The sequence below is a fragment of the Strigops habroptila genome, chromosome W (genome assembly GCF_004027225.2).
Source record: "Strigops habroptila isolate Jane chromosome W, bStrHab1.2.pri, whole genome shotgun sequence".
Taxonomy (NCBI): domain Eukaryota; kingdom Metazoa; phylum Chordata; class Aves; order Psittaciformes; family Psittacidae; genus Strigops; species Strigops habroptila.
Window position 1 is genome coordinate 37075842 of NC_044301.2, and position 14695 is coordinate 37090536.

The following is a 14695-nucleotide window of genomic DNA, read 5'->3' on the forward strand; positions in this document are numbered from 1 at the left end:
CCATTGTTTGTCTGTGATAATTTTTGGATGCATTGAACTTTGGACAAATAGAGTAGCTGTACTATTTAATCCCAAATTCAAGTTTTGCATTCCAGTGTATGTTTTCATTCTAGAAATTCTTGGATATTCTGTAATCTTAATAAGAACAGAGATGGAGAAGTGTGGGAAAATAGGGGAAATTGGAAACCACTGTTTCCTCCAGACCCCCAAAGTTATAATATTAAGGAAATTTTAGGGTAAAATGCAGCTGCTACTTCCAGGGTGGAATGTGGTTGACATGCACAGAATCTACCCTCAGGCAACCCTGAAACCTTGGCATATGTTAAGAGAAACTGAATGGAGGGTGGAGTGAAGGCACAATGGCCAGGCTCTGTTATACTTCTTGTGGGAACTTGAAAGCACCATGTATTGATAAACCACCCAGCAGCTGACAAACAAGAAAGTTATATTTTTATTGTAAAGTGAGAGCATTTCACACCAATCATTAACAAAAATATGTATGACTGGAGTCACTCAAGCTCCATAGGTGTAGAGTTAAAAAATTGAAATTTGTGTTACTACGAAAAAGCCTGAACAGATACAAGGGCCTCATAAAAGGTCAGGAGATCTGGAACAACAGTGACTTATGATGAGATTCGATAGCTGGAGAGGGGGCTTTGGCCTTGTATAGGTGGACTAATAAAAACAAGACTAACAAATATCTAATCAGGAAAGACTATCCTTGAAGTCTAGTGCATCCTAGCAACACTTGGACATTTGTCAAAATATTGCTTCATTAGTCAGCAAAACATGATTAGGGTGTCCTTTAGATGAACTAGCTTCATTAAAATCACTAGACAAAGAACTGTCATGGTTTAAGTCCAGCCAGTAACTCGGAACCACACAGCCGCTCGCTCACTCCGCCCCTTCTTCCTCCCCCTGCTCCCAGAGGGATGGGGAGGAGAACTGAAAGAATGTAACTCCCATGGGTTGAGATAAGAACAGTCCAGTAACTAAGGTATAATACAAAACTACTACTGCTACCACCACTAATAATAATAATGATAAGGGAAATAACAAGGGGAGAGGATACAATTGCTCACCACCCGCCGACAGACACCCAGCTCGACCCGAGCAGCAATCTGGGCCTTCCGGGTAACTCCCCCCAGTTTATATACTGGGCATGACGTGCTGTGGTATGGAATACCCCTTTGGCTAGTTTGGGTCAGGTGTCCTGTCTCTGCTTCCTCCCAGCTTCCCCTCCTCCCTGGCAGAGCATGAGACTGAGAAAGTCCTCCATCAGAATAAACATTACTTAGCAACGACTAAAACCATCGGTGTTATCAGCGTTGTTCCCAGGCTGAAAGTTAAAAAACACAGCACTGCACCAGCTACTAAGAAGGAGAAAAACAACTGCTATAGCTGAACCCAGGACAGTATCCACCCCTTATTCCATACCATTCACATCATGCTCAGATCCCATATTTTAAAATATACCATTGCTTTTGTCTCATATATATATACACCCCCCCACACACACAGAGATATTATACCTTAGTCCATGGACCAATCCCCATAAAGCTACTGAATTCATTCGGTCCATGATTTCAGTCTCCATCTCTTGTAACAGTCTTTCAGGGCAGGCAGGATGGCGTGTAGTGTTGGATTGTTGCCTGCTGATGACACCACCAAACTCGTCTGGTTTCGTCAAAGTTCATTCTTTGTTGGGGTGATGATCGGAGGGAAGTCAGGGTCATTCACTGGTGACCTGAAGACATCTAGCTGGTGGGCTATAGAAGCGTTATACAGCAGGCAACAGCATATCATTGAGTTCATTGGCTGCTTTCCCCCAAAATCAAATCCCCTTGAGGTACACATCGGACTTCCCCATCTTCCCGCATTACCCACCAATTATATCCGGGTCCCTTAGCAAAAGCAATCCCACGAGTGGGGTTGCCTTTACCTGAGGCAGGAATAACCCAGACTGTCTTCCCCAACAAATTCTTTATGTGCACCACAGGAACTTTATCCCCCTCTACAGTACGTAAAAGTTCTGACTGGGCTGGGCCAGCCCTGTTGGCAGATCCCCTAGTGTTGACCAACCAGGTGGCTTTTGGTAAAAAAATCACTAGCTTCATTAAAAATCACACCCACAGGTCAAAAGACCCCTGCCCAGGTCAGAAAACCCTTCCCTAAGCATGTGTAGTAAGGAAATCAATTATGGAACCTTATGCATATAATAAAAATTTTCAGCCAAGATCTATTCTGTGTGAGTTTCTGGAAACTGAAACAACTAACTTGAAGGGTGAATTTCCTGACCCTATAAAAAGGCAGCCGACCTTCAACTGTGTGGTGTATTTGTTTGGCTTGGATTTTATTGGACTTCTTCAATATGAGGTTGATAAGGACTTCAAGGATTACAACTGAACATGCTACAAGTGAAATAATTTCCACTTGTTGACTGATAAGAAGTTGCTGGATCTACAAGCTGATGATCCTATTTCTTTGTTTTCTTACCTTCTTTCTTTACATTCTCCTTTTCTTTCTTTGACTTTGTGTATTTATAAGAATAAGAACCTGCTCACATTCTGGGGTGGTAAGATTTCCAATTTGATTAATTACACATAGTGACAGTAAGCCTGCAGCTTGGTGTCCTGAGGCCTGAAGTGCAAAGGTTAAAAATTCTACCTTCAAACTTTGCGAACCTTTGGGACATTGCTGATGACCTCCATTTCCAAAAACTGTACGATTGTCTCTTGGTCTCCAATGAACCATATCTTGTAATATGTCACTGCCTCTTTGTCTACAGCCCTGTTTTTTGTCCAAAAAGGAGGATGCATTTGCTGCTTTTGATGCTTTAGTCAAATTTTCAAAATGCTCTGTGACTGAGAGATTTAAGGGAATGATACCCCATGGGATGGGTTCTCCTGCAGCATGAGGAATAGGTAAACAGGCAGTTACTCCAGTTAAATTACACATTTTCCCAAACCCCTCTATCAATTTCAGGATTGAATTATTGTTTGGTCAACTTGCTGCATAGTCCCCTGCAAATAAAAGATGTGTGGAAATGAGCCTCACAATCACCAATTAATGTCCAAAAAAGAGACAGAGGAGTGTTTTAATGACTATTCAAATAAAGGGAGAGTCCCCAGGGACATTCCCCTGTGGTGTCTCTCAAATTGGTCAGAGGAGGCAGCCTCTTTTAACCCTATCCACCCAGCCGCATACCTCCCCCCCCTTTCCCCATTGGCTAAGGTCCTCAGGAGGTAAAGACTTCCTGATACACCTACTTAGTATGTACCCCCCTTTACTTCATGGCCTTAAACTTTGCAGTTTTGTTATCTGCAGGTAACACTCTTTTTGTGAAGGCACACCTGTCTCTTTTCCTGTGCTGTTTGCTGACTATACAATTTCCCTAATTTATGTAAAGACATCCTCATTCCCTGTTTTCCCAACTTCTCTAATATACTTGTAAAGACATCCTGTCTTCCCAGCTTTTCTAATCTATTTGTAAAGACATCCTCGTTCCTGGTTTTCATCCCAATCCCTCCTCTTGTTTTCTTAATAACTGTCTTTACAAACCCCTGCTATCATTTTCTTAATTTTATCTTCTTTGTTTTCTTCCAGCTTTGGAAGTATCCACAAGGACATCGTCTCTTTTATTAGCAGTTTCAGGGTTATTAGGTATTGCTACTACTTGCATTCCTTTAACTGCATGCTGCATGAAACAAGGTATCATACATGGTGCAGAAATCAAAGTGGTTACTGAACAGAGAAAGAATAACATTCTTTTTATCCATGGTTCTCCTGGTAACCATGAGAATATATCCCATTCCCATCCTTTCCATGTTTAGACTGGCACATTGGCTAGTTTTCTTATTTCTTTTGTGATTTGTTTTACTACTTTCCCATTATCATCTATCTGCAAACAACAGTTGGACTCATTTAATTTCCCATAAACTCCCCCTTCTTCTTCTAATAAATAGCCCGTTATGCTGTATGATCCTTTCGGGTGGCCATTCGTCTTTTCCCCATTTTTGGGTGCTACTTCCAACTAGGGAAGTATCAATAGACTGTTTTTCTCTTATGAAATCACCATATACTTTGATTCCTAAATGATTTCCCTGGATTTGTGGTAATAAGAAAAACAATTTCCTAATATATCCTACTTTCCTGGTTTAAGCCCAGCTGGTAACTCAGAACCATGCAGCTGCTTGCTCACTCCCCCCCCCTTCCTCCCCCAGCTCCCAGAGGGATGGGGAGGAGAATCGAAAGAATGTAACCCCCATGGGTTGAGATAAGAACAGTCCAGTAACTAAGGTATAATACAAAACTACTACTGCTGCCACCAGTAACAATAATGATAAGGGAAATGACAAGGTGAGAGAGCATATTCCTGACCAATTTAGAGGTAATTTCTGATATGCATGTTGTCCACAAATCCAATAATGACCTTTTAATGCCTGTGTTCCATTGGGGTAGGGACCATTCCAGGTCATTTCATCTCCTTTGAGAGCATCATAATACAGGGTGCTGTTATGTCCGAGGGAATCTCTTACTATAATATAGCGGCTGGTCTGCTTGCAAGAGCATCTCCATGTTCCTGCAGATGGTTGCCAAATGCAACTATAACCCATCCAATTAGTACTGGACCAGAATTTTTGAAAATAAGTTCTGGTTCCCTTTGGATGTTGCCATGCCCATCAGAATACCTGAGGTATATGTTTCTCATCAGTGGTGTTGGCTTGTTGGCAGGTTAGAGTTGCAGACTTAAATGAGCAGTCTGCACTAACTTGTTTACATCCTTCTCCTCCGAAGTCATTATATGAACATTTTACCTAGTGGTTATTAGAAAGTTGGACATGAGTCTGATTGATTCCACTTTTCTCGATATTTAGAGCAATTGAGTGGTGGGCAAGATTTGCTTAGACAGTCATTCCTGGGAGAGAATGTCCATTCACAAGTACTTTTACCTTCATCTACCCCTCCTTCCTTTGTTCTATATAAACAATAAGTCCCCTTCCCAGGGAATCAGGAGTTGCCACGGATTGACTTCCTTAGTCCAAAATTCAGTTCCATTATGAACTGTACTTAAATTGCTTACCCACCATTTAGGTTGGACCAGACAGGCCACCTATGGCCAGTCCTCAGATCCTCTGGGACTTCCACAGACACAACAATTGCTAAGATTAAATATTTTCACTATCTATCTCTTCCCCTAAGGTTAAAAATCAGTTTTCCCATTCTAGCCCTTGACCCTGCCAGCCATGGAAAGAGATCGTGAACATCATCCAGGGTATCACCTTGAGCTTCTGCCTGGTAATCAAGAAGGATGTCATCGTAGGCTGACTTAGTGGACAACTGTATGTGAACATGCAAGGCTTCCCTTGATGAGTACACTCTGGTTACTGATTTGGTCCACCTTTGCAGAGCGTTAACCACAGTCTTCTGTCCTCCTTCAATTGAGAGGTCCAGACTTATGGGGCTTTGGAAATCTTGACTTAAGTATGATGGGTCCACCTGTATTCGGCTGTCTTAACTGCTGCTTCTGTGGTTAGCAACACTCAGTATGGTCCACGCCACCTTACCACCAACAGTTCTTCTTTCCATTCCTTGACCAAGACCCAATCTCTGGGCTGGATGCTGTGGACAGCAAAGTCTAAAGGCAGGGTCTGTGCTAGCTGAGCTTCCTGTCAAAGAGATTTCACAAGAGACAGGTATTCTGGCCACATAATGTTTAGATACACATCACTTATTTCTATCTCCCTACTGGGTTGAGAGTTAACAGGGTAAGGAATTCCAAACATTAATTTGAAGGGAGATAGTTGAATATCACCTCTAGGTCTTGCTCTTATTCTAGCCAAAGCTAGTAGCAAGAGTCATGTCCATGGCATTTTAGTTTCTAAGACCAATTTCAAAAGATGTTTCTTGATTTCCCCATTCATTTTCTCTACCCGGCCTGAACTCTAAGGATGCCAAGGGGTGTGTAAGTCCCATTGTATCCCTAAAGTCACTATAAGCCCCTGAAGAATTTTTCCTTTAAAATGAGTTCCTCTATCTGGGTCTATTGCCTCTATTATTCCATATCTTGGAATTATTTGTTCAAAAAATACTTTAATAACTGACCCAGTAGTTGCTGAAGTGACCAGAAATGCTTCTGGCCACCCTGTTAGTTGGCATACTATTACCAAAAGATATTTGAGCCTTCCTGCTTGGGGCATTTCAGTAAAGTCCACCTGACACCTTTGGAATGGACATACAGCCCAGGGTCGCCCTTCCCTAGCAACTTTCTTTGTAACCCAGCTATTGGCTTTGGCACAAATCAAGCAACCTTCAATAGCTTGTTTTGCTAGAACAAAAAGACCCAAGGCAGCATACATTTTAAGGAAGGCTTCTGCCAATCCTCGGGAGCCCCAATGACTCCCGTCATGAAGTTGTTTCAATATTTGTAGGGCCAAAGCCTTTGGTACCCATTGTTTACTGTCCTTCATAAACTAATTGTCCCCTCTTTCTTCTGCCCTACTATTTTTAATTATCTCCAACTGTTCTGGTGGAAAAGACATTTTCTCTGGCAGCGGTCAAGTCACTGGGAGCAAAGGGAAGATTTTAGATACTTTTGGCAAAAGTACTACTTTCTGAGCTTCTTCATCTGCTAGCCGATTACCTATTGCCTCTTCTGAATAACCTGCCTCATGTCCCCTAATATGTATTATTGCCACCTTTTTTGGTAAATTCACCACCCCCAATAGGTGAGTAATTAAACCCTTGTGAGCTAATGTTTTTCCTCTGCAAGTTAATAAGCCTCTTTCTTCCCACAGTTTTCCAAATGCATGTACTATCCCATATGCATATTTTGAATCTGTAAATGTTTACCACTTTTCCTTGATACAATTAGCAGGCTCTTACTGAGACATACAATTCTGCAGTCTGTGCTGACCATGTGGATGGTAGCTTCCCTCCCTCTTGCAGCTTTCTTCCTTTTACTACGGCATATCCTGTAACTCATTTTCCTTCTATTACTCTTGAAGATCCATCAATAAACACATTTTCCCCATTTGGCCAAGGAGTATCCTGTAAATCTTCCCTAGCCCAGGTCTGGAGATCTATTACTTGAATACAGTCATGAGTTTCCCCCAAGTCTCCTCCCTCAGGACCAGTTAAACAGGAGGCTATGTTAAACCCTTCCCCGCTCCTTAATTCTAAATCCCCCTGTTCCATTAAACAAGTTTCATACTGTAATAACCTAGCACTAGTCATCCATTTGGAAGCTCTTTCAGTCAACAAAGCCTTAATTTGATGCGAGACTTTAACAATAAGAGATCCTCCTGCTGTCAGTTTTCAGACCTCAGTTACCGTTAAAGCTATGGCTGCACAATTTTGCAAACAATGAGGCCACCCCTTAGCCACTAGGTCTAACATTTTGGAAAAATAAGCTACTGGCCTCCAAGTACCCCTGTATTCTTGCACTAAAATTCCTTTAGTATGGCCTTGTTTAACATCCACATGTAATTCGAACTCTTTTTCCCAGTCTGGAAGGGCTAGAGCCGGAGCCTCAGTTAGTCTGTTTTTTTCAATGTCAAAACACTGAAAGAGCTATGCTCTCCCTCTGGTGTCCATACCACCACATTGGGTGTGTCTTGCATTAAAAAGTCATACAGGGGTCAAGCTGAAACAAAAATCTTCAATCCAGGTTCTGCAATATCCTATTAGCCATAGAAATTGTCGCAATTCCTTTTTAGTTTTGGGTAACGGTACTTCTAAAATTCCTTGGACCCTTTCGGGGTCAATACACCGCAAGCCTTCAGTCAAAATATGTCCCAAATATTTAACCTTTTTCTCTACCATTTGTGCTTTCTTTTCAGATACTCTAAGCCCCTTTTTAGCTAGAAAATTAAGCAATGTTACAGTGGCTTTCTCAGCCACTTCCTCTTGTTCTCCTGATAGGAGTAAATCATCCACATACTGTAATAACCTAATCCCTGGGGGCAGAGTAAATTCCTGAAATGTTTTCTGCAAGGCTTGCCCGAACAGGACCAGTGCCTCCGTATATCCCTGCGGAAGGACCGTCCATGTCAATTGCTGCTTTACTATTTTCCCTTTTTCCTCTTGCTCCCATTCAAAGGCAAAATACTGTTTACTGTCCTCTGTAAGTGGGCATCCCCAAAAAGCATCCTTTAAATCAAGTACTGAATAGTAGTGGAGTGAGGAGGGAATCTGGTTCAGGATGGTATAAGGATCTGGGACTGTGGGATGCCTTGGTTTAACAGTTTCATTTATTATCCTCAAGTCTTGTACCATTCTATAGGTTCCATCTGGTTTCTTAACTGGTAGGATAGGAGTAATTATAAGGGGACATACAGGGCTCTAACAGGCCTGCCTTAAGTAAAGATTCAATAATATGTTGCAGCTCTTTTCTCCCCTCTTTTGAAATAGGGTATTGTTTCTTAGACACTACTTGACCGGGTTGTTTCAGAGTAATTTGTATAGGCTCCATTTCTAATTTTCCATAATACCCCAGTACTGCCTATACTTCTGGATTTAACCTGGCATAAGCACTATCAGATAATTTGCACGAGGTTATAACCGTGTCTGCTCCTGCCCTTTTCTTTTCGATGTTAATTTGCATTCCTAATTTAGCCATTAAATCTCTCCCTAAGAAATTGCAGTCACAATTTGGAATGAACAGAAATTCATGCATTTCATATTTGCCTCCCACATATACTAAAAGTGGTTGGAGGAACAATACTCACTCATCTTTTCCACTTATTCCTTGGATAATTTGAGATCCTTTTGACAGTTGTCCCCCCCTTGGAACAAAATTCAAGGTTGATCGAGAGGCTCCTGTATCCACCAAGAAGTGCACCTTCTCCCGATCTGGACCCACCCTGCAGGTTATCAAGGGCTCCAATGTGGTGGGTCCCTGGTATAACGGGAGCCCCTGACACCCCTAGCAATCCATTTCCATCAATTGGTGAACCTCTTCCTCATTAGGGTTCGCTTGTCTCTGCGGACACTCTCTCTTCCAATGACCTTTCTTTTTGCAGATTGCATACTGATTCTTTCCCAATTTATACCTGAGTTGGCCATCCTTTACTGAAGGGGATACATTTTTAACAAATTCTGGTGGTTGTCCCCTTCCCTCGGGCCCTGAGGCCCTTTGCATTTTCCCTCCCAGGGACTGCAAAAATTGAGCCATCACCTTCACTTTTACTTTCACCTTTTCTTCATCCCTTTGTACATATACCTGCTGTGCCATCCTAACTAACTCTTCTAGGGGCTTATCCTGCCACCCTTCATCTTTCTGTATCCTTTTTCTTATATCCGGCCATGATCTAGTAACAAATTGCACTTTTAATAGTGCATCAACGGCTGGCCCTTCAGGGTCTAACCCCCCCTGTTTCCACACTACATCTCTAGTTCGTTCCGACCAGTGGGAGGGGCTCTCATCTTTTTCCTGTTCTAGAGACATGGCCCTGGATATATTATTAGTTCTAGGGATCGCTGTCTTAATTGCCCTAATTAGATAAGCTTGATAATTTTGAAGACAGGACAAACTGACTTGATTATTCAGGTCCCACTGCAGGTCCCCTTGGGGTATTTCATCATCCACCAGGGGCACATATTGCCCTGCGCTTCCCGCCACCTGTGGATGTTCATCTTCCCACAGCTGATGGGCTTTTTGCAAGATCATCTGTTTTTCTTGTGGCCTGAACAAAATTCCTAACAGAAAATTCCAATCCTTCCTTCCAGGTGTAATCTGCATTTCCTAAATATTCATCTATTTTCTCTCCTACCCCTACTGGGTCATCTAAGTACAGGGGTAATTCTTTCTTTAGTCCCCTTATATCCTGTGTGGTGGCACAATTACAAATCCAAATCCCCCTCCCTGTCCACCTAATGGAACTTGGCGTAAGGGCATCTGGTGAATTCTTGTCTCCTGATTTTTAGACACTGCTGAGGCCTCATACCACATTCCCCTCCTAGTCTTAGCAGGTGACATGACACTCAGCTCCTCCTCTTCATCACTTTCGCTGTCATTCATGGGGGCCATAGGGGCAGCCCTTCTCTGTCTCCCTTGGTCTGGGACTTGAGGGTACAAGGGCACAGCTACCTCTCCTGGGTAATCCGGTGGGGGCGGTGGGGGCAGTGGGGGAAGGTGTTGAAGAATATCCCATTCTTCATTTTCCTTCTCCTTTTTCCCTTTGGAGTTTATCTCCCTATCCTTCACTTTTTCTCTAGCCACAAAGATACCAGCTGGAGCTTCTCTTAACCATATCCTTCCACATTCTTGTTCAACAAGTCCCTTCCAAACATCATTCAAATATAGGCATAGAGATTGGCATAGACCAGAGTCGTCTGACCCCAAAGGGGGCCATTGGTACCCCTTCTGTAACTTATACTCTGGCCATTCAAAATAACAGAACAAAACCATTATTTCCTTGGTTATTTCTGTGGAAATGTCCAGGTCATCCCAATACCTTAACATTCTCCCCAATGAGCTTGATGGGGGTATTTTGGGATCATCATCCCAACAGTCAGTTTTCCCTCCTGACCTCCTTTTACTACCCTCCCTGGGTGTCCTTTCCTGTTTACTCCCCAAAGTCCCTATGTACTCACCAGTGAGGTTTTCAATGTCTCCTTCCTACGGATTTCTTCACGGACCTTTCAGGTCCGCTACTCGTCTGTCTCCAGACAGTCTCAGGCACCCAATCAATCCCCTGGTGCAGGCCAATGCAGAAGGGAGCTGATCACCAAATTGGGTGAGGTGCGCCATCAACTTCCCCTGTAGCCCACTGTAATCCCAGAGGGTGGAAAGATCCCAGACGAGCCCCCACTTGTGTGGAAATGAACCTCGCATTCACCAATTAATGTCCAAAAAAGAGACAGAGGAGTCTTTAATGACTTTATTTGAATAAAGGGAGAGTCCACAGGGACATTCCCCTGTGGTCTCTCGAATTGGTCAGAGGACACAGCTTCTTTTAACCCTATCCACCCGTCCATATAGCCCCTCTCCCTTTTCATATTGGCTAAGGGACTTGGGAGGTACAGACTTCCTGATACACCTCCCACATGTTCCCCCTTAGCATGTACCCCCCTTTACTTCATGGCCCTAAACTTTGCAGTTTTGCAACAATTTATTATTTGCAGATAACACTCTTCTTGTGAAGGCACACCCGTGTCTGTTCCTGTGCTGTTTGCTGATTACACAATTTCCCTAATTTATGTAGACATCCTCATTCCCTGTTTTCCCAACTTCTCTATTATACTTGTAAAGATATCATTGCTTTCTGTCTTCCCAGCTGTCCTGGGTTCAGCTGTAACAGTTATTTTATTCCTTTTTAGTAGCTGATGCAATGCTGTGTTTTCAACTTTAGTCTAAGAACAATGCCGATAACACACCGATGTTTTTAGTTGTTGCTAAGTAATGCTTACTCTGATCAAGGACTTTTCAGTCTCACACTCTGCCAGTGAGGAGGGGCACGGGAAGCCAGGAGGAAGCAAAGACAGGACACTTGACCCAAACTAGCCAAAGGGGTATTCCATACCACAGCATGTCGTGCCCAGTATATAAACTGGGGACAGTAACCTGGAAGGCCCAGATCGCTGCTTGGGTCGGGCTGGGTACTGGTCAGTGGGTGGTGAGCAATTGTATTTTGCATCACTTGTGTTTTGTTTTGGGTTTTTTTTTTCCCTTTTAGTTTTATATTCTCTCCCCTCATTATTTCCCTTATAATTATTATTATTGGTGGTAGCAGTAGTGGTTTTGTATTATACCTTAGTTACTGGACTGTTCTTATCTCAACCCGTGGGAGTTACATTCTTTCGATTCTCTTCCCCATCCCTCCAGGAGCAGAGATGAAGAAGGGGGGGGGGAGTGAGCGAGCGGCTGCGTGGTTCTGAGTTACCGGCTGGGCTCAAACCACGATAAGGTGTTCCTCTAAGAAGGTGACAATACTGACAGCCCAGCTGAACTGCCTCTACACCAATGCATGCAGCATGGGCAACAAACAGGAGGAATTGGAAGCCAGTGTGAAAGCTACAAATCTATGACCTGGTGGCCATTACTGAAAGTTGGTGGGACGGATCCCATGACTGGATTGCAACTATCAATGGCTATAGGCTGTTCAGAAGGGACAGGTGAGGAAGGAGGGGTGGAGGGGTTGCCCTCTCCATCAAGAGAGGGATAGACTGCAAAGAGTTGTTTCTGATGAATAGCCACGAGCTGGTCGAAAGCTGGTGGGTAAGAATTGGGGACCAAGGCCACCAAGGAAATCTTGTGATTGGTGTCTACTACAGGCCGCCCAATCAGGGGGAGACTATTGATAAAGCTTCTTAATACAGCTACAGGAGGCATCGCGTTCACAGGCTCTTATCCTGCTAGGGGAATTCAACCACCCTGACATCTGCTGGAAAAGTAGCACAGCAAGCTGTAGGCAATCCAAGAGACTCCTCATTGAGGATAACTTCTTAAGCCAGGTAATAGATGGCCCACCAGGGGGGGATGCGATACTGGACCTGATGGTCACCAATGTGAGTGAGCTAATTGGTGACATCAAGATTGGAAGCATCCTGGGCTTCAGTGATCATGCACTGGTGGAGTTTGCTGTCCTGAGGGAGGCGAGACAGGCAAATAGTACAGTCAGGACTCTGAATTTTAGGAAAGCCAACTTCCAGCTCTTTAAGGAGTTGTTAGTCAATAGGACCCCCTGGGAAACTGCCCTCATGGACAAGGGAGCAGAACAGAGTTGGCGGATCTTTAAGGATGCTTTCCATAGAGCACAAGAGCTCACGATCCCCAGGTGTAAGAAATCAGGAAAGGAAGGCAAGAGGCTGGCATGGCTGAGTCAAGACCTGCTGGTCAAACTAGAGGGCAAGAAAGAAATGCACAGGCAGTGGAAGCAGGGACAGGTATCCTGGGAAGAGTATAGGGACACTGCCCGGTTGTGCAGAGATGGGGTCAGGAAGGCCAAGGTGCAGCTGGAGCTGAACTTGGCAAGGGATGCAAAGAATAACAAGAAGGGCTTCTACAGGTATGTCAACCAGAAGAGGAAGGTCAAAGAAAGTGTGCCCCACCCACCCGTCCCCCCAATCAGCAAGACTGGTAAACTGGTAAAAAAGGACAAGGAGAAGGCTGAGGTACTCAACAGCTTTTTTGCCTCAGCCTTCACTGACAGGCTCTCTCCCCGCATCTCTCAAGTGGATGAACTGCAAGGTGGGAATTGGGGGAGCAAAATCCCTCCCACTGTAAGTGAAGATCAGGTTCATGACCATTTGAGGAACCTGAACATACATAAGTCTATTAAGTCTATGGGACCTGATGAGATCCATCCCAGAGTCCTGAGGGAATTGGCTGATGTAGTTGCTGAGCCACTCTCCATGATATTTGAGAAGTCGTGGCAGTCAGGCAAGGTCCCTGGTGACTGGAACAAGGGCAATATCACACCCATTTTTAAAAAGCATAGAAAGGAGGACCCTGGGAACTACCGACCTGTCAGCCTCACCTCTGTGCCTGGGAAGATCATGGAACAGATCCTTACGGAGCCATGCTAAGGCACGTGGAGGACAGGGAGCTGATTCAAGACAGCCAGCACAGCTTCACCAAGGGAAAGTCCTGCCTGACCAACCTAGTGGCCTTCTATGATGGAGTTACTACATCAGTGGACAAAGGAAGGGCTATGGATGTTGTCTATCTGGACTTCTGTAAAGCCTTTGACACAGTCCCCCACAACATCCTTCTCTCTAAATTGGAGAGATATGGATTTGATGGGTGGACTCTTCGGTGGATGAGGAATTGGCTGGATGGTCACATCCAGAGGGTGGTGGTCAATGGCTCAATGTCTGGATGGAAACCAGTGACAAGTGGCATCCCTCAGGGGTCCATATTGGGACCAGTACTCTTTAATATCTTCATAAACGACATAGTGGGATTGAGTGCGCCGTCAGCAAGTTTGCAGATGACATGAAGCTGAGTGGTGCAGTTGATACACCCAAGGGACAGGAAGATATCCAGAGGGACTTGGACAGGCTCGAGAAGTGGGCCCATGCAAACTTCATGAGGTTCAATGGGACCAAGTGCACCTGGGTCGGGGCAACCCCTGGTATCAATACAGGCTGGGGGATGAAGGGATTGAGAATACCCCTGAGGAGAAGGACTTGGAGGTACTGCTGGATGAAAGATTGGACATGAGCCATCAATGTGTGCTTGCAGCCCAGAAGGCCATTCGTATCTTCGGCTGCACCCAAAGTAGCATGGCCAGCAGGTCAAGGAAGGTGATTCTGCCCCTCTATTCTGCTCTTGTAAGACCCCACCTGGAGTCCCACATCCAGCTCTGGAGTCCTCAGTGCAGGGAAGATATGGACCTGCTGGAGAGGGTCCAGAGAAGGGCCACAAATACAGTGATAGGGATGGAGCACATCTATGAGGAACAGCTGAGAGAGTTGGGGTTGTTCAGCCTGGAGAAGAGAAGACTCCAGGGAGACCTTATTGTAGCCTTTTGGTTCTTAAAAGGGGCCTATAAGAAAGATGGGGAGAGACTTTTTAGCAGGGCCTGTTGGTATAGGACAAGGGGTAATGGTTTTAAACTAAAAGAGGGGAGATTCAGGCTGGATGTGAGGAAAAAATTATTTACAACTGTGAGAGACTGAACTGAAATCAGACTCCACTGTCCATTGTCTCAAAGATTGGTATGAGAAGCTGTGTAGGAGAGGATGGAAA

At 44.3% G+C, this 14695-nt stretch overlaps 1 long non-coding RNA gene across 1 annotated transcript; it reads right to left on the reverse strand.

Annotated features, from left to right (window-relative positions):
* Positions 1–212: 212 nt before the first annotated feature.
* On the reverse strand, positions 213–13705 carry LOC115619146. Its single transcript, XR_003994933.1, has 3 exons — positions 13695–13705; positions 10006–10010; positions 213–293 (listed from the first exon to the last, which is right to left on the reverse strand). It is a non-coding gene; the product is annotated as an uncharacterized LOC115619146 (long non-coding RNA).
* Between the last annotated feature and the right edge of the window lie 990 nt (positions 13706–14695).